This window comes from Cydia strobilella, chromosome 7 (assembly GCF_947568885.1).
Source record: "Cydia strobilella chromosome 7, ilCydStro3.1, whole genome shotgun sequence".
In the NCBI taxonomy this organism is placed as follows: domain Eukaryota; kingdom Metazoa; phylum Arthropoda; class Insecta; order Lepidoptera; family Tortricidae; genus Cydia; species Cydia strobilella.
This window is the reverse complement of record NC_086047.1, coordinates 14233505-14258422: the sequence shown is the minus strand read 5'-3', so window position 1 is coordinate 14258422 and position 24918 is coordinate 14233505. Positions and strand designations below refer to the sequence as shown.

The following is a 24918-nucleotide window of genomic DNA, read 5'->3' as shown; positions in this document are numbered from 1 at the left end:
TATGACAATACTGAAAAAAATGAAAGAACTTGCGGATTGTTGTCTCACTCACTCATAGACAAAATGTAATAGCGTGTTGTGAATACGATACTTTTTACCAATCTCTTATTTTTGCCCGGCTTCTATGCTTTAGTTATTATTCTGAGATTCATACGCTTTTTTAACGCGTGTTGAAAAAGCGCTCGTGTTTATGAGGCCTAAGGCCCCATACGCACGAGAGCTTAAAAAGCGTTGCGTGTGTGACGCACCAATAAGTAAGAGCGAGAAAGAGATATCGATTTCTCGCTCTTACTTATGGGTGCGTCAGCGAGAAAGAGATATCGCTTTCTCGCTCTTACTTATGGTGCGTCACACACCATGAATCTAGTATAACTGGATCGGTCACGAGGAGTGGGGGAAAATGACCGAACGGGATAGTCTTATGTATCTTTCAGTAGGAGTAGCAGAGAAAGCGCTGTTATTGTTTGTCCTTGTCATAGTTTCACTTTTCCACCGCTGCCACAACCGAGGTTGTGGCAAACAAATAAGTACGTGACATGTCATGTTTGTTCGTTGCTTGTTTAATTATCGTTGTTTTGTATGAAATTGTGCTTTCTCTTATGAAATATAGTGATGGTCAGCGTTTTGAATGCTTGAACTTTGATAAAATACTGGTGAATTGTTCTGTAATCGGCTGTAATAGCCGCTCTGAGCAAAAATATGAGATCATAACCTTGCACACGTAAGTACGGTATTTTACACCTTCCTCTTAACGCAATATGTGAGAATAACATCGTAAAATTACGTTACACTCAAAGCAATGTAGAATCAAACGATTTCAATAAAAATATCACAATTATTTACGCAAATTAACAAAACATTATTTGTAAAATTATCCGCCCAAATTACGTAGGTAGGTAAGAGTCTGAGGTCAGCCATTTTTAAACTTCTTCTTAATTTAGCTGCATAACAATCATGTTAGGGATACCAGATGAAAATATCATAATTTTATGGGTAATTTTGACCTCGAAGTTTTTTCGTACTTCTAATTCCAAAAAATAAATAAACAAATGTTGTGAAGATTAAATGTGGTGTACATTAATTGGTGTGATTGCGATTTGTGATTTCTTTAAATTAAAACCCATAATACATTTTATTTTACGTTTTATTTACTAAACATGTTTAGTTTTGTACCACCTGCGCGAATTATAGGAGGTATTTCATTGTTTATACGCCTAAAAAGAACGGCCCATTGACATTTTATTTAACAATTTTTTAATACCGTCAAACAAGCTAACTTTGCCTCCAGGGTAATCGCCCCAACGTGATATCAAATATTGGGGTAATTTTTACCAATATGGTATCCCCACGTTTATGACGTCATCTATGTCTATCCCTTACGGGCGCACGCGTATAGCTGGTCTATGTAATGCTAGGTCTATGGTCACACACGCAACGCTTTTTAAGCTCTCGTGTTAATGGGGCCTAACTCCACAATGGAATGGAACGCACCTGGCTGGCACGCCACAGATAAAGAAATGCAATACACCTCGTACACAATTCGATATGTTTTCGTTTCTAAAGTTGGTAGTAAAAGTTTACCAAATGAATGGAGCTCAGAATGGAGTCAAATCAATCAATCAATCAATCACACTTTATTGGTAAAATAGAAGTATTTTATATGTCAACACATTATTATTATCTTATACATAGAACATTACTTACACATTTCACAGGAATAATTATATTAGGTACATTATTATTTTTGGTCAAATTATTTTTATATGAATTATTTACTGATTTATATTACATTTAATTATAATTATACATTTTTAATTAATTGGTATAATATATATATATATATATTTAAAGTATTACTTATTTCTATTACATGTCGTCAATATTACTGATTTATATTACATTTCGTTATAATTATACATTTTTAATTAATTAGGTATCAAAAAAATAAAAATATTTAAAGTATATTAATATTTAGCTTCTATATCTTAAATAAATAAATAACAATCTTATACTAACTATACATATGTACATTTGTTAGTGGTATTTTATCATACCTTCCATTACTATTGCACTTTGGCAAGTAATCAGGTGGTCTCAGATGGCCGAAAGAAATCATTAACAGAGTAAAGTACATCCGTAATCAACTTTGCCTTTAGTTTGTTTTCGAACGATCTACTACTATTTGCATTTTTAATTTCGTCCGGTATTGCAGTCTAGTCGGGAGGTGGTCGTAATTTATGTCGCTGCCTTGTGTTACGATTGTGGACGTCGCCGTATGTCGTGAATAGGGATTTGACAACATTAAAAATATATAACGAATTGCTGTCATCCTGAAAGATAATAAACTAATAAAGTATATTTCACTATATTTGAATGTAAATTATGTTTAGTTTTTGGAAAATAAACGAAAGAAAATTTAATATTTTTTGAAATTTCATCAGGGACGTGAACGCTCTGTGATTGGTCAACGCTCGGATGACGTCACAGGCGGGTAAACATTCTTGATTGCCTTGAGTGTTTTAACAGTTTTATTTGTATTTAGTTAATTTTAGTTATTGTTCCACAGTTTTCTGATATATTCCGATTTATCCGTATATCTAGTAGCACAATATTCATAATAATCTCAAAATGGAGCCGAAATATGTGAAAGCTGATAGCGGCAACCTACCAGACATAGACGCATTAATGGTTGCACTTTTCTTTAAAGATAATCCGGATTACTATGCTGCGGAACTTAGAAATGTAAAAACAGCTGTGTGAGTATACGTAGAAATTGTTTATTTACGAACATTTCGATTTCGATGATACGAATACGACGACGATATATATACATATATATATATGTATAGAATACGATCACGAGAATAGTATCTCCATACTGCACTTTAGTTTGAAAGAAAAAGTATGCTACTAACTACCTACTAATGCTGAAAGAGCTATGTTATGAGGTTATGTAGTAATACATTAAATACCTAAATACAACAAAATTCGCTGCTTTAACTACCATATTTATTTACAGTTAAATATTACTTACATCGAAGTGGTCTTCACACATAAAAACATTTGTATGCGCTAAAATGCTCTTTGGGTCTCTTCGCGCTAGTTTTAACCACATTTTTCTTTTTTTGGGATTCGTTGGAACGGAAACAAACAATTTATCTGGATTTTTTATAGTCATACTTGAACATTGCGGCACTATACACCATTTATATACCATTTGACAGTGAAATAATCAATTCAATGCACATAAACCATAAGATTTACTAAGGTCATTGACTGAGTTTACTCGCGTGTGACGTCACGCGTGTCACGTGATTAGCCCCTTTGCAAAAACAGCGTTTAAGGCGCGTTCAAAATAAATAAACTTTAACATTATTTTTTTATATTTAATACCGGAAATTTCACGGAAATATCAATGTAGTGTAATTATTAAGTCATAAACAATCAATTAAAACCATTTTCAAAAATTAGTCAAATAGCCTATTGGTCTAAATGCGTTCTTACATATTTTGCGATTTCCAGGATATACATTTCATTTATTCATTTATTTAATGCAAAAACCATGGTTATAAAAGGTGTTACATAGAGATTTGGTACATGGTCACCCTGCAAGGGCGTAGCAATGTCTTAAAAACTAGTTAAAGCTAAAAAGTTAATTTATACAAAACAAGATATGTTTAAATTGGTACTTTCAGTGGAAATATAATAATAATCAATTCGTAGTAAATATATAACATTGAATTGGTGAATTATCGTCAAGAAATAATGATGAATGAGAATGAATTTGACTACAGACTTGGTAGTGTTAGTATCTTGTACTCCTGGAACAAGTTTCTTACGTCACTATCCCACGTGACTACCGCCACGACTTGCATCGCTCGTCTTTGTAACCTGAACGCTCTTTCTCGCTCTGCAGCATTACCCCATAGGTCGACACCGTAAGCGAGAAGTGAGTGAAAGTACCCGTAGTAGGCTTTTTTCACATTGTCTGTATTAAGGCTAGGACGCAATCTACTTAGTGCGAAACGTGCAGATGAGAGCCGACCGCAAAGGGTGTCAATGTGAGAACTCCATGTAAGACCGGAATCTATTATTAGACCGAGGTATTTCACCTCATCCACCTGTGGAACCGGCTGCCCATTACAGACAATGTTCAGATTGTGATCCTGCCTGCCACGAAGCCCAAATCGGATGATATTTGTTTTTTCGACATTTAATGTCATTCCATTGGCCGTGAACCATGACGCTACCTGATCCATGACCATACTGGTTTTTGCCACGAGCTGCGGATGAGTGTCAGCGGCTACGATTACGCACCCGTCATCCGCGAACATGACGAACTCGGCCTGGTCACTTGCAGTCGTGAAGTCGTTCATGAGTATCAAAAACAGGTGGTTACCCATACTCAAACCCTGTGGTACGGAGCGCTCACCTAGATCCAGCATATCCGACCAGAGGACCTAACTCAGACAACGATATATATATATATATATATATAATATAAAATACATAAATAAATAGGAAACACCCAAGACTCAGGAACAAATATCTGTGCTCATCACACAAATAAAGGCCCTTACCGGGTTTAGAACCCAGGACCATCGGCTTCACAGGAAGGGTCACTACCAAAGAATATTATGTCACTACCCACTAGGCCACATCAGTCGTCAATTATATAAAATAAAATATTTCGTGAATATTGCATCTAATTTGCCACTTTTATAGAAAAAATGCAACTCATTAGTTTTTGAATAATAAAGTGAGTCTTTACGAGCTGGTGTCGTGAAAACTTCTTTGTTATAATATCCATTCATTAATATAATATGATAATTCGATTGACAAATTGTATTGTAAAATCTGTAGTCTGGCAAATCTACTTATTTGTAAGTAGAAACACAAGTGCAAACCAGATAGATTGAGTTATCAGCCTGTCCAAGGCCTGTCATTTAAGTACCTGGGATATTTTTAAAGGGCGCTCCTGACTACGCGGCGCGAAGCTGCGAACGCGAGAGTGGAGCCGATTTCGCTGATTAGTGAACTAGACTCCACACTCGCGTTCGCGGCTTCGCGCCGCCATTCGCGCACGAGTGTGGAGGGCCTTAACACATTCAGTGACAGCGCGAGCTACGTGCTACGAGCGTAGTCGATAACATGGGAAAACCTGTATGTATCGAAAACCGCCTAGAACAGAGAACCCGCCTAGCTGTTCGCTAGCAGTGAATGTGTTAACAGACTTTAAAACAAGGAGGAGGTTCTGAATTCGACGGAACCTTTTAGATGTATGTTCATAAAAGCATTTCGTCTGCTATCTATATCTACTCCTTGTTTTATAGTCTGGCCAACAAGTTTCGTCAGTAATTAATAGAAGAAAAAAAAATTTGGGGTTAAAATACTAGCATAAGAATATGAGCAGTGCCCCCGCCAAGACCAGCTAAGCGAAGCGCACGGGCAATACCTACCGTTTCTCGAAGCGCTTCGTCGTTTATTTGAACCCTTATAACTTGGGTTTGGTTTGGTTTATACCAGATAACCAAATTCTCGGGATATGATGTCAATAGTGGACTTATCAAGCATAAAAAATTTCAATTGCATAGCTCTTATACTTTAGATTTTATTCATATCTAAAAAAAAAAACCGATTTCGTCACTGACTCACTCACTCACTGATGATCATCAAAACCTTTAGGGTACTTCCTGAAGTCCTAGAAAGCTGAAATTTGGTATGTAAGATAGTCTTAGTACACAAACAACAAAAAAATTCAAAAACTTGAAACTTGTAGCCCCTAAGAGGGTGAAAAGTGGGGAGGGGGAATTTTGTATAGGGAAGGGAGAGAAGGAAGTGAAAAGAGCGTTAGGAGGGGGGGGGGGGGGGGTTGAAGTTTGTATGGGGAATCAGTAAAAAGCAGATTGTATAAAAGATGCCCCCACATAAGTATTTCAGGATTTTTTAGTGAATTACCCCCGACCCTTTAAATTAGGAGATGGAAGATTATCATAAGCAACTTACAAAAAGAAGTGAAATCCCACCAAAAACATTTTCATGTAAAATGTCCAGATGAAACCACAAGGCTCGCACTGTCATAAAGTTATTAGTTATAATAACTTTAATTAACAGTTAACATTTTAGTATTTTTAGTACAAACACATCATGATTGCCAACCTAACTAACAGTCCTTACTACTATTTGAGTATACGAATCTTCTCGCTGACTGGCTACACTACAGTACAGTTTACGTACGTTATCTGTATACTTGTGCGTGCCTTGTCGTCGTGAAGTGAACTCGTGAAGTTTGTTTCCGTCCGTTGAGAAATATTTGGTGAAATATACGTACCATGCAGTTATGCTTTCTCAGTAACTTTTTATAAATTTTAATATGATGCATTTCGATTTACAATTACGAAAAGTGTGATTATAATAGCGGTGTCGTTTACAGAAGTGCCTTGAAAAAGTTTTACAACGAATTCTTAAGTTGTTAAAGTGTTGTTGTTCTGTTGTAACTGTTTTATAATGTGTGAATAAGGCTTCCAAGTGTTTTGATAAGAGGATTGTTGCAATTCAAAGGTTGGTACTGTTGTTAACAGCATGATTCGTTGTTGCATGCTACTCTAATGACTCTAAACTAAAGCAGATTTCGTGAACTAATGACGTAAAATGTAGTACTCTAATGTTTTGTATTGTTTGTTGAACTTCAGCGTATATATTGCAAATTTTGTTTTATACTCGAGAACTTAAGTTCTTATGCGACAAAAATAATACCCTTACAACTTCGATTTAAAGTTTGTACATCTATAAATTTAGTTGTTTTATGCATGCAATTAATTGTCACAACAATTCTGTATAATTTAATTTCTTAACATACTTCGACTTTGCTGGAGGGTAAAATCATTCAAGAGGGTAGAATCATTCACTGAAATTGCTTATAACGAGGTAGGTGTAAATTATAAACTCAAATGAATAATACCACATTCTTTTATCCATACACCACAATAATACTTCTTGAGACAGAACAGTTGAATGAGCATTTTATGAAATCACTAGCGACCCGCCCTGGCTTCGCACGGGTAGTTCAACTAATTTACACAAAACCTTTACAAATTATACATATAAACCTTCCTCTTGAATTACTATCTATTAAAAATCGCATCAAAATCCGTTGCCTTTTAAGTAGTAGAGGTAAATAACAAGCGATCTTATAGCTAAAGAGTGATCTCTTCTAGTTAACTTTTAAGTAGTAGAGGTAAATAACAAGCGATCTTATAGCTAAAGAGTGATCTCTTCTAGTTAACTTTTAAGTAGTAGAGGTAAATAACAAGCGATCTTATAGCTAAAGAGTGATCTCTTCTTGTTAACTTTTAAGTAGTAGAGGTAAATAACAAGCGATCTTATAGCTAAATAGTGATCTCTTCTAGTTAACTTTTAAGTAGTAGAGGTAAATAACAAGCGATCTTATAGCTAAAGAGTGATCTCTTCTTGTGAACTTTTAAGTAGTAGAGGTAAATAACAAGCGATCTTATAGCTAAAGAGTGATCTCTTCTAGTTAACTTTTAAGTAGTAGAGGTAAATAACAAGCGATCTTATAGCTAAAGAGTGATCTCTTGTAGATAACTTTTAAGTAGTTGAAAATGCGAAATAGAGATGTGCAATATAAACAATGAAAACTTAATAGTTAATCGTTTCGGTTGGCCTAAAGCAAAGGGGGTGCAAAAAAAGACTTAGAATTTTTTTAGTAGGTACAATAACATGTCTGTTCTGGCACTCTGTTTGATCGCGATCATCGCGGTCAACCTAACACACTCCTCCTCGCTTCGCTCGTTGTCGCACCTATCTTGTCTCTGTTACTTAAATTTACTATTTCAACAAATGAATGATTGATTGATTTTAATTGGTCAAGTAGTGGTTTCAACTTGCGGGTCAAATATCTCGGCCATTTTTGATTTTAGAGAAAAAAAAATCCTACAAAACATGCTTATTTTAGCGTATTCTCTACGATAACACAATAAAAAATAGGTGTTATAATAACATCACTCCGATGAAAAATTTTCTACTTGTCGGCACCCCCTTTGCTTTAGTCCAACCAATATTCCATTAGTTTCTTTATAAAATAAATAAATAGTCATGTTTTTTTCATATTATCTGCTTAAATGACTTCTTTTACAGTCAAATATCCATTAACTACTATAACTTTTTTATATTTTGTATATAAGTGAGAAGTTCAAAAATGCCACAATAATTCCGGTCTCTGGTAATCACAAATTAATTTACATACAAACATTATAAACAGTATTGTTTTTATTGGCAAAAAATATAATATTGAAAAATACTAATATGAATAAAATTTTATTAAACTTGTAATAAAATAAAATAAAAATCATTTATTTCGGATGATACAATCCATATTTGTTCCTGTGTATGTTGGTTTTAAAATTTGCAAACTTTTTTTATTAATAAATTATTGTCATATAAATTAAATTAAACTTTGACTTGAACCTAAAGAGTTTCTTTCGTACATGTGTCCTTAGGTCAAAAAACATGTTCGCTTTAGAAAATAACATTACAAGGTTAACCTACTACCATTTATTAATTACCAATTTTTTTAGTATCTGTAAGTTCTTATCACAAATCCAATTATTGATAACAATGTACATAGTGGAGGTATAAAAATATTACCTACAATTTTTAAGCACCTGAACGAGAGTTTATTCTCATGATGGAGCTGACAAATAGATGGACAGAGAAGGCCTAATAATAAGATTAAGTAATCTTCGAACAATTTAGGATAGTTTCAAAGTAGGTAACATGTTAGAGTCAACTGCAAAATGTGGAGTTTAAAGTTCAAATGTTATCTGTCCCTGACTTTTTAGTATAGACAGTGTTCACGCAATTTTTCATTCTGATAAAATATTATAAATTAATTAACTGTCATGATCATATTATCATTCTATTTGTTTTCTGCCTGTTGTATGAAATATCTGCTTCTGGATCTTCTCCTTTAGGCCTCCAGAGGCCGCAAGATAACATTCGTTGTATTTGCACAAAGAGGGTTCTTCAGATTATTTTTATTTCATACTGAGACTAGAGATACATTAAGAACATATTTGGGAGTATACAACCTACGGGCTGTTTTATAAACGCTTGTAAGTTGTATTACTTGTAATTCTATTACAAGTGGAAGTCTTCTTAGGTTACAGGTCTTCATTCAATAAAAGGATATGGGTGCTGAGATTTAAATATTTTAGGCTCCTAAAACTAGTGCGATAAGGATGAGGTTAGGTAAGTTTATTAATAATAATAATCTGTGTTGAAAAAATCATTGCTCTAGCTCAGTGTTTTTCAAACTGTGGGTCGCGACCCACAGGGGGGTCACGAGACTTATTCAAGGGGGTCGCGAAATTCAGCTTCGAGAGAAGATTAGATTTTAAAATTTAAAGGATGTAAATGTACTTACAACAAATAATTTTTTAGGTAGGCACCTAAAGACCTAAACTGAATTTATTTAATTGTATTCAGTGTATGTATTTAGAAAGAGCTTGTTTGATTAACCTTTGTTGAAAATGTCAGCTCGCATAAATAAGAAGTAGCAAATGATATCAAAATTTTAAGGGCTTATTTTGCTAGATTAAGATATTCAGCCATTCTTTAAACCCAGAACGCACCAATCGAGATGGATACAAACTTCAATTTTAGCATCCTTCCCTTCTTGCAAGTTCCAAAAGTATTTTTTTTTCAGTCGAGTTGAGATCAGCCACCTCAACGCAGCTATTAAAAAATCGTATTTGCAATAGTCATGGTAATTTTTTCTAGTTTTTTTTTCTTCTGGGCGAAAATGTGGCTTCAAAATCTAACTTGCTTAACAAACATAGCGAAGAGAACAAATCGCCAAACGTGAACTATGCGTCGTTGAAGATTTCTGTTCGGATTCATTAGCAGCAGTTCCGCTTCATCAAATGTCACTTTTTTATTGTGCTTGATTTGTTGATAAAAATACAAAACTCACTATGTGTACCTATATGCCTTTAAGATTTGAGTAGTTCCTTCGATTCCTCGTGGATCCCATTATCAAAATCGAACCAATCTATATGTATATGTCGCAGTCAGATCCTATAATCCGCCGGATTACATTATAGCTAGCCTTTCATTAAAAAAAAACTTCAAAATCGGTCAAAAAATTACAGATAAAATAACAAAACTTTAAATTAAAAAACACAACTGAATTGAGAACCTCCTCCTTTTGAAATCTCGAAGCCAGTAAAAAAATTAGTAGTATGTGAAACAGAAAGCTACCTTCCTATAAAAGTAGCTTGCGTATGCGTACCAAAACGCATATGTAAGTTATGTAATTAACTGATTGAATGATAGAAAGGTGCGTTTCAGATTTTTTAAACAAGGTCTTTTAAAACAGAGTGTTGGGGTCGCAAAGGAATTTTTAAGATCATAAAGGGCCGTGGCACCGTAAAGTTTGAAAAACACTGCTCTAGCTTCAAAAACCACGGAGGAAACAGTCAAATACGTTTGTATGGAGAAATGACCACTCCTATTGCCTAGTGAGCTACCGGCATTAGACACATACAATTATTAAATATTTTGTTATTTTTTTTATTTGGTATTTTATGTATTTTATTCTATAACGTTATTTATGTATTTTATGAGTAGACAATATGTTACTTTACTTTTTAAATATTATTGTATGTCCCGTAAGTTTGTCTATCTGACCTAACTAGAGTTTTCCACTCATCTACTCGAAGGTTAGCTGGAAGAGACCCCTTATAGGGATAAGTTCGCCTTTGTACTTCCATTACTGTTATTTATTTTTATAAACCTGTGTTGTGTAAAGCCTGACCAATAAAATTAATATATGATCATTGTCAAGAGGGCGCTGTTATTCTCGTGTACAGGGTGACAGTTCAGTATAGTATGAAAAAATTAGTTCTAGTGAAATTCCGCAACATGGCGCGTGATCATATATTCCTGGTCAGGCTTTACAATAAAGTGATTACTACTACTACAACTACAATTTGTGTCTAAGTCTCCAAGATATTTATCAATATGACCAATTTTCGACAATGTTTAACAACACAGCCCTAATATTATGGCAAAAAAAAAACGTCTTCTTCATATATTTATTTATATTTAATTGTTATGTTGATACTTTACCTTGTACACTGTACCTGTTATGTGATGGATGAGATGCGACGATAATGCACTGTCAGTCTTTGGTCTATAAGGCTCCTCAGTTTCTGTCTGAATTCCGTTTCGTTTTCGCGTGAGCGATAAATTACCCACCAGGCTAGGGTCTTGTCCGGCAAGAGGTCAAGTCAAAGGTCATGTCACAGATAAATGGCCCTGAAGTATCTACATTTACACATACTTACTTCCACCTGCCTGCCTTTGCACGCGAATTGCCGAGGCGAGTACTTTGTACGCCAAAGTATTTTAATTGAACACAATTCAACCTTTCACCTTATATTCACAATAAATAGAGGTGATAACAACATCTATGATATTGAGCGTACCTACATTCTTTCCAAATTGCCAAGTGCTTATTTTTTCTATTGTAAGCTTTTATCTAGTTTCACCTGCTGTCCCAATGTTTGTAATTGAATCTTGCAAGTTAAATAATACACTGCCCTGTTTCCGATTCCGCTGAAAATTGCTTCGAAGCAAGCTGATCTAATGATGGAGACCGGAAGTGGCCATAGGAACTTAGTACTGTAATAGAGAAATAACGCTATTAAGTCTATTAACATCCATCATGCATAAACGCGTTACCGAAGTGAAATGCGTTCTCATTTCTCATTGAATGACATCGATGGTATTGATGGTCATGTGAATGTGTATAGGGAGGGACGCGAACGTCGCGAACATTCGAGCTTTCGTCTTCTTATCGCGTTTATTCAACCCCCCCTCCCTGAAGTTGTATGGGGAAGGAGGGAACCTACTTCCGTCAGCATTCCTACACAATTTTCGTCGAACATCGTTCGAAGCAACTATATTGCGCTTAGGTTTCACCAATAAAATATGTTTATGCCATGTTTCAATTCAAACAGCTTGTAAATTTCCATTGTTATTTTACCTGTGCTTTTGCTAATGTACTCACCAAGACAGCGAGATGAGAGCAAACGGTACCAGTCCGGATTGTCATCAGACGTCACGGTAGTGCATTCGTCGCGACCGTTGCGCTGCAGGGCCTGATCTCCATCGCACCGGGCGCAAGCGAACGCTCGCCTCGGGCAACTAATGTAAAAGTTACCTTGAGATCCAGCTCCAGCATGCTTGAGATATTTCGTTTACACTTGTTCGTGAACGAAAGCCGAACATTTGGTAACCGATGGTATTATCAGCCAAGAAAGTAGCGCTTCGCTAAACCACTGAGCCTCGCGGCGTGATCTTGTTTCTTCGCGGAAACTGCCAAATTGCATCATAAACGTGAATAATGACAAAGACAAGATTCAGATTCACGCAAGGATGCCATGAAATGATCTCTTTGCTTTGCATTTCGCTCGCAGTCGTGAAGTCAATGTTTATAATGGATGCAATCGTCAACCGAAATATCTGTGCGACCTGCTTAAAATAGAAAGTCGGACCACCATACAATCCGTCTTCTTCTTTTTCAGTCGGTCCCTCAATGCTGAGGATCGTGACATCATGTCCTTCTATTGAAGACCAGGTTCCTCCTGCAGTTTTAATACAATCCGTACATGGTCCGTTTTCAACAGGACGACACAAAACGCGTCATAACATAATAACTGCTTGATGTTCATGAGAAAATGACTAAGCAGACTCCCTGATTAGTTAATTCTATAGGTCTAACCAGTTAGGCGCCCAATTCTGAGTAGTTAATTCATGGGTCCAAGGTAGAAATTCTTATTTACAAACTGTTCTTATTTTATTTTTTTATATTATTAATGGCATCGCGCTCCTGGCGCATTCAGCCAAACGAGTAAAACGGGGAAACGGAATTAAAGGATTACATTATAACGGATAAGACGGAATTTTGGATGGATCAGGGAAAGGTAAAGTATAAATTAAAGTTTTATATTATGACGTGATAGGAATGAATATAATACTTTAAATATATCTGGAGAGGAATCATTAATATGCAGGAGTGATGTAATGGATGTGGGAAACGGAACTTTTAGATCTGACAGCTGTCTTAATAATAAAGAACAATCATTTAGGCTACATGCAAAAAATATATGGTTAAGATCAGCGGGATCAGCTCCACAAATACATGCGGAGCTGGCCACACGATTTTGCAGTTTCAGGTGTTGTGGAGTACATACGTGACCCAACCTCATTCGGATTAACATACTGGTAGCCGGTTTCGACAAAGAAATTTTAGCAAGCCATAGTTTGATAGGAATTGATGATTGAATGCTCCGATAGTGTAACGCAGAAGCAGTACCTGTACCAGATGTCCACTGTTTCGTCCACTCCTTTCGTAGGAATAATTTGGGTAGAGCTAATAGGTCTTCAGCAACATTTTTAAATGGAAACATGTCTCCACAGATAATGGCATCTCGAGCTAATTCATCAACTCTTTCATTGCCTTTAATCCCTCTATGACCAGGAATCCAAGCAATGGAGACGGAATACCCTTTAAGATGACATTTTAACCTGTTCTTATTTACAACCCTTTGTGGCACATACGAGGAAAAAGTTCTTAGAAATAGGGTCAAAAACAAACGAGTATAAAAAAAAATCATTTTATTTTTCTACATAATTTCCTTGTTGTTCTATGCATTCAGTATATCGATTTTCATTTTTTTTTATTCCTTAAAAAAAAAAGTTTTTTGTCACAAAATACTCATTTACAATATAATGGCGGGAACATATATTGAAAAAGAAAACAACTGTCAAAAATTACGTCATAGTACCAGCTCAGAATAAAAAACAAACCTGAAGTAAAGAGGTTTTACAACTACGTTATAAGGACTTTTTGATTCCCCCTCATAGCACATAAAAACAAACAAGCTCTGGATATAAAGCTGCATAAACTTAGAACCAATAACAGTACGTTTGCTAAGTACTTGACAACACAATACCTGCATTTTACCTCCTAACGCCAGTACTTGGCCGTCGGAATATCAAAATCGTGACACGTGCCATGCCTATGCGTACTATGCGCTTATTCTTCGGCCCGAGGCGGGGCTACGGGCTTCACATTCTAATTAGGCTGTTATGGGCATTATCCTCACCTATGCCGATATTTTATCGTGGCATGGCTACTGCTTGAGTTGTAATTGGCTTTGATTCACTAAAAACTAATTTATTCGTTTTAATTTAGCAATTTATAATACGTTTTTGACAAAAATTTCATTTTTGGTAGGTACAAGCTTTTATCGCTGACTGTACTTATCTTTCCACAGACAACTAATACTCATCGAGACAATTCTAACAATCCCAGGAAAAACAATTAGTTTGCGTTGTTTTATCACAGAGATCCCATGGCCACCTCCTGTCTCCATCATCAGATCAGCTTCATGGTGGCTTCATGTCATCATAATATTGCATTGTCATCCGATTAACATATTATGTATGCAAAATTTCAGCTTAATCGAAAATCGGGAAGTGGGTCTAAATTTGGTTCCATGATTTGACCCACACTAACATAGGTACATACATACCAAAGAGGATATAATAAGATAGAGCGGTACTGTCATAGTAGATTTTGTAACCACAGTAAATTCACTGCCATCTATCGACACACTTTAAAACTAAAAATGAAGATTTATAAAAATACGATAAAATGTATTTAAATATGGATAAATGATTTTTTTATTTGCATTAATTATTTTTATGATTTTGACCCATGTTCTTTCACTGATATGCGTTAAAATTGTTAAATAACAAACGAAACCGCCAACGCCATCTATACGACAGTAGGCCAAAGCTAGTAGCGCCCTCTGATCGAGAATCAAATTTTCTTGATTTTCGAGGCACGTTTTTTCCTTAGACTGTATCCATCTATTACGGAGTTATATCTATCTTTGTACATACTAACAGGGCAAGTTAAATAAAAGCTAGTAAAAAGCAGCCAAGGGTGCAAAGTAGTAGTAGTAGTAGTAGTAAACTCTTTATTGTACAAATATACATATTAAAAATTACATGGTACAAATAATAAGATGTACAAAGGCAAACATATCCCTTTGAGGGAAGTTTGAGGGGAGGAAAGTTCCTTCATAAGACCGCGTTGTCTTTATGACTTCTGTTCACTTCATCAACACTTGGCCGAGCTCGAGGTATTTATTCATGATAATTAGGTAGTTTCCTTAAATAAGTAATAATTTATAAAATAATTTGACCAAAAAACTGCTGCATTCCTATTAGGTCAGTTTATATCGAAATTAGTGCCTAGCATGCATTTTTACCGATTCACCATCATCATCATGTCAGCCAATAGACGTCCACTGCTGGACATAGGCCTCCCCCAAGGCTCGTCACTCCGACCGATCCTGTGCCGCTCGCATCCACCGAATTCCCGCGACCTTCACCAGATCGTCGCTCCATCTCGTTGGAGGCCTACCAGATGGAGGATTTTTTACGGATTATAGATAGTTAAGTGATATGCAAGTTTTTACGGTAATTTTATCAGGACAAACCTACTATCAGGACAAAACAGGATTCATCATGTATTCATCATAACGGCAACTTCATTCATCGAACAATATTCCACAAACAAACATAGCAAATATGTAAATCATTGTCCATTATTATTGTGCAACTTTGTGATTCTTTCTAAATACGATTGACGACTCAAAATTAGGTGTTAATCTGGTAATATAATATTCAGTGTATGTATAACGTTCAATTTATTCAATTATAATTTAATCACAAATGAAATTGCATGACACATAAACAAACATAAAACATAAATTAGAACGTAGTGATTATATGCTCTTTGACATAAATGATCAAGTTGTCTACTTCATAAATCCTTTACAAGTTACAAGAACAAAGGTTTTATAATGAGGCCCAATAGGCATTGTCACCGCCACTGCCAATGATTACAACTTTTTTATCTCTTGAATTTGCAACACTTGGCGTTCTGGGGTACTCGGGTCGTTGCCTCAGTGAGTCACTTGTGCAGGCAGTGATTCAATAGTGATTGCGAGCAGCTTCGCAGGTACCAAATTTTATGGTGCGGTCGCCTATCGGTGCCTCTTGTACAGCTAGATCTATCCGATGAAAGCATAGAGAAAACTATTGTGTAAATGCGCCGTTTAAGTTTTAAATACTGCATATGCGACCTTCTTTGTGCGACTGCGTTTTCTTGACGCAATTGTTGCTTTCAGATGTTGTCGAAAGCTATGGTTTTGTCATAATAATTATATGTCGCACATACTACTCTTTGTATCCTTCGCTTAAAAACTTGCTAATATTATGTCTTGTGATGTTAAAAGAATTGATAACATTGGTTTACTTTACCCGAATATCTCAATGTTGTTGTGATGATTTTAGAACGAATGTAAATTACAAAAGGACCCTTTCAATGTAACGTAACAATTGCAGCTAAGCTAGTTGATAAGAATCAGATATAGATAAAAGCCGAGGTATTGTCTAAATATCAAAAAAACAAATTATCTAAATATATGACAATTGGGCACATACATATGGCAGGAGTTGTGGCTAATCCTTAAGTTTACCTTGTCTTTATATTATTATGTGCATCGAAAATAATTATAAATACAGATGTTAGTGCATATTTGTTTCCTTCGTATTTTCACGGAAACGTACGAACGTGTCTTGCTATTTCAGTCAGTCTCGGTACAAAAAGTACTAAGGCTGACTGAAGTAGCACGACAAATACGAACGTTTCCGAGGAAAATAATTATGCAGTACATCTGTACCTATGTAAAAGCATTAGAAGGTATAATTTTCTTTGCTTTATTTGCTTCCATATTATATGATGCAGCCACTTGATCTGAATACATTGAGCAAGTCACAATAATCCCAATCGGGACAATGTAACAATGTAAGTGTCCAAGAAGATTAATTGCAGCGCCACTTTGTACAATAAGTGACATAGGTTCTCTTGTTGCAGATAGCATGGCGTAGATAACGACAACGCCAACTGCTGTCTGACGGCGTCGATATTCTTTCTAACGCACCTAACGTAAGTAAAAGTATGGGAAATATCCGAACCACTTTAACTCTATTTTCGCGTGTGCTTCTGATATCTTCATAACCAACTTTCCTTGGCGTTTCTAAGTAGTAAGTACACATAAAATCACTAAACCCTTTTAATTGTAAAGGGCATGTTATGGCCATAAACATTGGTTAACAGAAGTGCTAAAGTAGCGGTAGTGGGTCAGGCCCCGAGCGTTGGCCTATGTCCTGAATTTTTAAGTATTCTATTAAGGCGCCGCATGTACCTGCCTCTACGAGCTTTTCTCTTGGATGATTGCGTCTTTTTACTTTCTCACGCCGTTTTCACTGTACACAAGGGCTCGCTCAATCATAGGAGTGCTCGCGGCCAAGCACCTTTCCTTAGGTTTCTATCTGTAAGACTTAGTGCTATCAACGTCTTGGAGTTGCTTTTGATTACAAGATGCTTCCTTAATGCCGAATAGATTTTTGGATCTTTTCAGTCTAACTCACAGCAATAAATTTTAAACATGACAAACCTATTTTCTTTGCGATACTAGAGCTCGTTTTGATAAGCATGTGGGTCAGACTCAGAGCAGCAGTCAAGTTTCTGAGATAAACATATTAAAGTAATCGCTAGCTAAACTTTCACGTTAGCCTCCCGCAGTAAGCGGCATATTTTACTATAACCAGTTTTTAAAGTACCGCGTTCAGCGCTATCATTATCACTGGACTTTGAAAGCTGTGCGCTGGCAACTCCTACGGGATGTTGTTGCGTCAGTTTAAATCTCATATTTCCTTTCAAATTTCAATATGCATTGTAATTTGAACAATAAAATGGTGTAGGTATATACTTTTTCGTTTTGTGAACTGGGCTTGAAAACAATATTAGGTATTCTTTGCCTGCCTCCAAATTATATTCATGATTTTATAGTACATACTATGGGATAAGCCTATTTATGTCAACTTGAGAGTAATTGTGAATAGGTAGGTTGGTAGGTTTATCGGTACTTAAACTAAACAAGTTTGTGCCCCACCCCATGTATTTTTGAGAGCCATGAGAGGTCTTACTTTATGGTTAACGATGAAGATTAACTTTCATAATACTGAAAAGACAATAGTCATAGTTTAAAGGTGAATAGGTCATTGTACTGGTCGGCCGGAGGAGCTCAGCTTGCTCAGCGGATGCGGTGTTGCGGTGTTAGGTTGCTTTCGCACCGCAACTGTACCCACCGCGAATACAAGCTCATGAAAATAACATGTATTCAAGAGTAATTTCACAATGAAACTTTACTTTTAACATTTCTTTAATAATATTTAAGTACCTAATAATTTTTATTTTTTATTTTTTTTCGTTAGCGACATCTGACCTTCCAACTAGGTCTTAGGATTTGACCCGTTTCCTCAGGGTCTTTTCCTTCACCGAAGAGTGATATAAAATGTTTATTTCGTACATAAATTCTGAAGCTCTTATTGTTAAGAGCCAGGGAACGAACCTCAACGGGATTGAAAACCTCACGCATTTACCGTTCGGCTATACACGCTACACTCTACAGTATTCTGAATACATGTAAACACTGATGTAAACTTACATACATATATCATATATTGCACGAAAAAATACCTGAATCAACATACATAGCGCTGATCTGAAACTCGACCTATGTTAAAGCAAACGCTTTTAAATACATGCCCCCCTCATTAAACTTTCATAAAAATGTCTTAGTTGTCGTAAATTCGTGACACTGACTGGTTTTACTTACCGGGAGTTCAGTAACAAACCTTATTTTATTTATGGTTATTTATAAATATTAATGTAGGTATAATAGGTATACATCTGCATATGTGTATCTGGTAGTGACTCAAATTTATGGTTTACCATATTTTATACAGGCCTTAGGGCGGTTTCAGACTAGCGTGTTTCGGCCGTACGTACGAGCTTATACACGCGTCTTGCATTTCCGTACATTTGGTCTATACGAGCTTACACGCGAGTCTTGAACCGCCCTTATGACCATGGTAAATGAATTGCTAATTTGTTATTAAGTATATTATAGAAATTAATCGGTAATATCCTTGTCTGCAATTGCTAAAGAAAATATTCTACTCTTAGTTTAGGAGTGTCTAGGACTTGATAGAACGTTCTTTTTGGTTAGTAAAGACACGCCGGTAATTTGCTGTTGATGTTCATTGAAGCGTTATTTTCTCAGGCTATACTTTAATTACAGTCACGTTATGTGGGCATGCGTAGGGCATGAATGGGGGCGGCCGGCGTCGCAGCGAGTCAGCAAGCCGATTGCCACTAATTCAATTAGACTGCAAGTGGAACGGTGCACCTACCACCTGCTAAAGCCCATTTTCCTACGCAAGGGCGTTGGAAATCTATGTAAACACGCTATACAAGGTGGCTAAAAAATAAGTGCAGTCCCGTTGCCAGGGAGGTTTTGGGGATTATACCGAGCAACTTTTACTATGGGACCAACCAGTGGGCAAAAAAAAATTACCCCCATAGAAAATGGACCAGCCAAAATATATGAAACAGCCAAAGTAAAAGTTACTTACTTACTTACTGACTGCTGTGGCGCGACGACCCGTAGTGGATCTTGGCCTCCGACACCAAAGACTGCTACTCTGTCCAAAGCCGTTTCTGTCCAGTCGACGGCGCCGAGTTCGCTGAGGTCTTTCTGCACTTCGTCTCTCCAGCGGTACCTAGGGCGTCCAGACGGGAAAGTAAAAGTTGCTTAGTATAATCCCAAAACCTCCATGGCATCGGAAATGCACTTATTTTTTTAGCCACTGTGTATAAACATTTGTTTGATCTTTAAGATTGATCATAATAGTTGGGTAAAATGCTTAATATAATCTCTCTATATAAATATTTTTCCAACTTCTTATTTACCGATAAACCATTATATGGGTTTAAACAACATCGGTATAATATAGATTAAGCGTCCCTAAACTTTTTCTGTTGCGCCGGGTCTTTCTGGTGTGTGAATAGATGAAGAACTGTGCCCCCCGTCTTCTTTCTGGGTCCTTTAGTTTTGGTTGATGAAAATCCATCATCTAGATTTCAACTATATTTCTCCTTATATTTCTTTAAGGATAGCGTTACAGCAAAAATCCATATGATTGGTAAATAGAGAACTATTCAATTCATTTATTTTAATGACAACTTAATTATCCAATCATTGTTAGAGTTACTAAAGCTAATAATAAATTCATAAAAGTGATTTGGTCCTCTGACTATGTAACCGGTCAAAAAGCTTACAATAGTTATTTGTTATACAAGGGTGTAAAGTTGTATTTTACCCGCGAGTGTTTCAACACACGAGAAGTAATAGTTATTTGTTATACAAGGGTGCAAAGTTGTATTTTACCCGCGAGTGTGGAATTGAAACACGAGCAAGCGAAAGGATTCTATAGTGGAACCACGAGCGAAGCGAGTGGTTCTAAAATAGAATCCCGAGCGTAGCGAGTGTTTTAACACACGAGAAGTAAAATACATTTGCACCCGTGTGTAACACAAAACTTTTCCCCTCACTATAGCGAGGAAAGTGCAACATCCATAGGCGTTAGATCATCTTCATCACTGGAATCACTCATTTTTTTACGATATTATAACAAAAATTCTGGAAATTCTGTACTTTTACGTGAGAAGTTTTTAAGTAAAATTTTTGTTGACAATGTTGACATTTCTGACGTATGAAATGTCAATGATGCGTTTTGAAATTGCATCGACTTAACTTGTGCGTTCAGAATTATATTTAACATAATTATTAAAAAACAAACGTTTATTATGGAATTTTAAGGTTTATGACTTAAAATCATTAAATAAAGCTAAATCTGGTATTTTTTATTAGATTCACAAACCATTTATTTAATGATAATTAATATCAAACGAACCATTATTATGAGCGTTTTACGTTTTGTTATCTGTCAAGCTACTTAAACACGCTCCATCCAAGGTCAAATTACTTTCCCCACTAGTGGATAAAATGCGTTTTTCCCCTCTTGTTTTAAAGGATAAAAGACGGCTTTCCGAGCTAGTGAGGGGAAAAATACATTTGCACCCGGGTGTAACACAAAACTTTTCATCTCACTATAGCGAGGAAAGTGCGACACCCACAGGCGTTAGATTATCTTCATCACTGGAATCACTCATTTTTTTACGATATTATAACAAAAAACTGGAAATTCTGTATTTTTACGTGAGAAGTTTTTAAGTAAAAATTTTGTTGACAATGTTGACATTTCTGACGTATGAAATGTCAATGATGCGTTTTGAAATTGCATCGACTCAACTTGTGCGTTCCGAATTATATTTAACATCATTATTAAAAAACAAACGTTTCTAATGGAACTTTAAAGTTTATGACATAAAATCATTAAATAAAGCTAAATTTGGTATTTTTTATTAGATTCTCAAACCATTTGTTTAATGATAATTAATATCGAACTAACCATTATTATGAGCGTTTTACGTTTTGCTATCTGTCAAGCTACTTAAACACGTTCCATCCAAGGTCAAATTACTTTCCCCACTAGTGGATAAAATGCGTTTTTCCCCGCTTGTTTTAAAGGATAAAAGACAACTTTCCGCGCTAGTGAGGGGAAAAAGTCATTATCTATGTGAACTAAAGCATTGTTTGTTACTTACGAACACGTTTACGCAGGCACCATCAGATCCCCTGCGTGATTCATTGTATTGTAATTTCGTCATAGCGCAGCCGAAATTTCGCTTGTGTTTACTACTCGTAGTACGCTACGAAAGAAAGTTGTTATGCAACAATATGGTCTCGTATATGGCCTAAAAGAATATTTCACTTATACAAACAAACTGCTTCGCTTTTTTGCTTCATTACAGTTACGTATATTAGTCAATTATCTAATTGCAAAAAATAGCCGTGTGCTATAGGTAACAAAGTTCATTTTTCGAAACAAGTTGAAAGCAGATATGAAATTGTGAAAGAAATCAGTTTATTTGCTATTAGCGATGAACGCTAATGTAGATTTGTGTAGTGAAACGTGTGGAATAAGCAAATGCGCGTGAACGGAGCTGATACAAATACTGCACCGGCTTTTTATTTGTTTTTACTGATGTGCATCTGTTTGTATCAGGGCTGATTTAGTGATGTAACAGAGTTTAAATAATATACAAAACTTTTCCTTTCGCCGGACTAAATTAAGCGTCAGATGATGACTAACATTCCAATACGTACCTACCTATTACCGTTGATAAACGTTACACGTCTGGTTCAGCGCAGTGTATGACTGGTATTAATTTGCTAAGGATGATATTACAATTTTTTGGTCCATCATTGCGCCGCACTCTCTCATTAAGCAAAATGTGAGACGCAATACATGTATTGTGCACATTGGACAAAGATATTGTATATGTTGGTGGAATACCATTCTAAGATCCATTGCTTTATTCCATCCTTGCTTGAACATAAAACGTTCAATTCAGACACATTCTTGGTTTATAGTTATTCATTGTCATAGTGTAACCAACGATTTACAGTTGTATTAAACTTGTTAAAAAATAAAGATATAAAATAAATACTTACTCTGAAGCTCCTCTGACTTCGTCGATTATGTATGACTTCAACTTTGTAGGTTGATCTATTGTCTCTGTTGCAAATCTATATTAAGCATCTATTCTTGACATGCCACTCATGCCAGGCATTTTCCCGTGTTTAGAAGCTTGACTAATCTAACTGTTGACTTAAAGATCCTAATAGCGAACAGTTATCGATCCCTACATCACGACTGATTAGCTTTGATGCTTTGCTGAGTAAGGTTTTTTTTAATATTATTATTAATGGTGATGTACAGCCATAAAACTACTTTTTTTGCAAAGAAAGTAATCGTATCTACGACGTTACATGAAAAAAATGCGTTGCGAGTGTGGTGTATAATTGCATAATTATTGATTGAGCATGGAACGGAGACTATATTCAGATTATTCATGTATGTTCTCGTAACTCGGGAAATTAGAACATTACCTACATTTTCCTCCGACGCCAACTCTATAAATTGGATTTGCTCGCCGTCATTGGCGAACCCGGTTGGGAATAATACCTGTTTTCATTCATAACTTATGCAATTTATAAATAAGTTTGTTTGGTTTGGGGTTTTTTTCACATTCAATAAATTTGGCTACCTGATCGAAACCGTTTGGCCGTTTTGGATATTGATGATTTATTAGGGTTCCGTACCTGAAAAGGAAAAAAACGGAACTCTCATAGGATCACTTTGTTGTCCGTCTGTCCGTCCGTCCATCCGTCGGTCTGTCAGTCCGTCTGTCAGTCAAGACCCCTTATCTCGAGAACGCGTGGAGTTATCGAGTTGAAATTAAAACCATATACACAACATACTCAGGTTTACAGTCCCTAGAAGCTGTGAAAAAAAAAAACAATTTCTAAGCTAACGTAAAAAAAATGATTCGGCCGTTTTTGTCGTAAAAAACGTAAACGTAAATTTTAAAGGGAATCAAAATTGATAGGGTACACAATAGGGTAAAGTATATAATCTATAAGATTTACCACATCTATTGTTTGAAGGTAAAAATATTACAAAAAGGCTTTAAAAAGGTATCTATCTAAGCATAATGTAATCAGCCGCTACATTAGATGTTAGCAAGAAGAAATTAATTGTAATTGTGATTATAGTTATATGACATAATGTTTACTACCAACGATAAGCAAATGAAGCATATTGTAAAAACCAATTAAGTATTTATTATTGTAATTATGCAATTCACAAGCGAACATCAGTCTTTGCCACCACAACTTGCATTTAAATTTTAACTATTTCCCATAAACAGAGAATTAAAAGACAAACAACTAAAACAACGGCAAATATCTGCAGAGGATAAAATGAGAACTTATTGTTTAGACGCATTTGCAGCAAGCGCGCCTCAGGCTTATATAAAAGCGAATAAAATAAACGATAGCCCGGTCCACGGAGTTTTCGTTGCGAAATATATTATAGAACTATTTTGAATATAGGGACATTCTAACCAGGACTCCGTTTTATTAAAGAACAAGTTACAATTTTATAGGTGCACAGCAACAACATTAATGCCATTGACATTGGCTTGAGCCTTGTGAATGGCTGGTGTTGCCTTGTAAAATTAGACTTGTAAAATTGTAGGTTTATAAAATCGGACGGATGAATCGAAAAAAAAAACAGGAGGCAATCTAACGATAAAGGCTCGGCCAAACACAAGGCAAGACGCAGCGCCGCGTCCGCGCCGCGTTCGCGCCGCGTGATGCCTGTTCAAACAGGTCGCGCGCGGGTCGCGCCGGCCTCGCGCTCTCAACACGGAAGGTTTCTCATTCACGTCCGACGCGACGGTTCGACTGATGTGTGACCCAGCGTGCCGCCGCGGGCCGCCGCATCCGCGCCGCGTTCGCGCGCGTCCGCGCCGCGTGCACGCGCGCGACGGGGCGCGACAGAAGCAGGGCGCGATGCCGGCGGGACGCAGTCTGTTTGACGTTAAGGAGTTAGCATGGGCGGCGGTCGCGCCGCGCGACCGCGGCGCTGCGTCCTGCCTTGTGTTTGGCCGAGCCTTAAGGATGTAAACTCCTTATATTTTTTTTTCTAGTATGTAAATAACCCTTATTTTTAACCGACTTCCAAATCTCAAAAGGAGGAGGTTCTCAATACGGTTGTATCATAGAGTAACTTATACTAGAGCGGTACTGTCATAGTAAATTTTGTAACCCCAGTAAATTCACTGCCATCTGTCGACACACTTTAAAACTAAAAATGAAGATTTATAAAAATACGATAGAATGTATTTAAATATAGATAAATGTTTTTTTTTTA

The 24918-nt window shown here is 36.2% G+C and overlaps 1 protein-coding gene across 1 annotated transcript in view; it reads left to right on the top strand.

Moving 5' to 3' along the window:
* The first annotated feature begins 6246 nt into the window (after positions 1-6246).
* The window catches only part of LOC134743252 (uncharacterized), a 154374-nt gene continuing 135702 nt past the window's right edge, over positions 6247-24918 (top strand). Inside the window, exons 1-2 of the mRNA XM_063676661.1 lie at positions 6247-6561; positions 17042-17113. The gene's annotated coding sequence lies outside the window, so the exon portion shown is untranslated. The remainder of the gene's footprint in view (positions 6562-17041; positions 17114-24918) is intronic.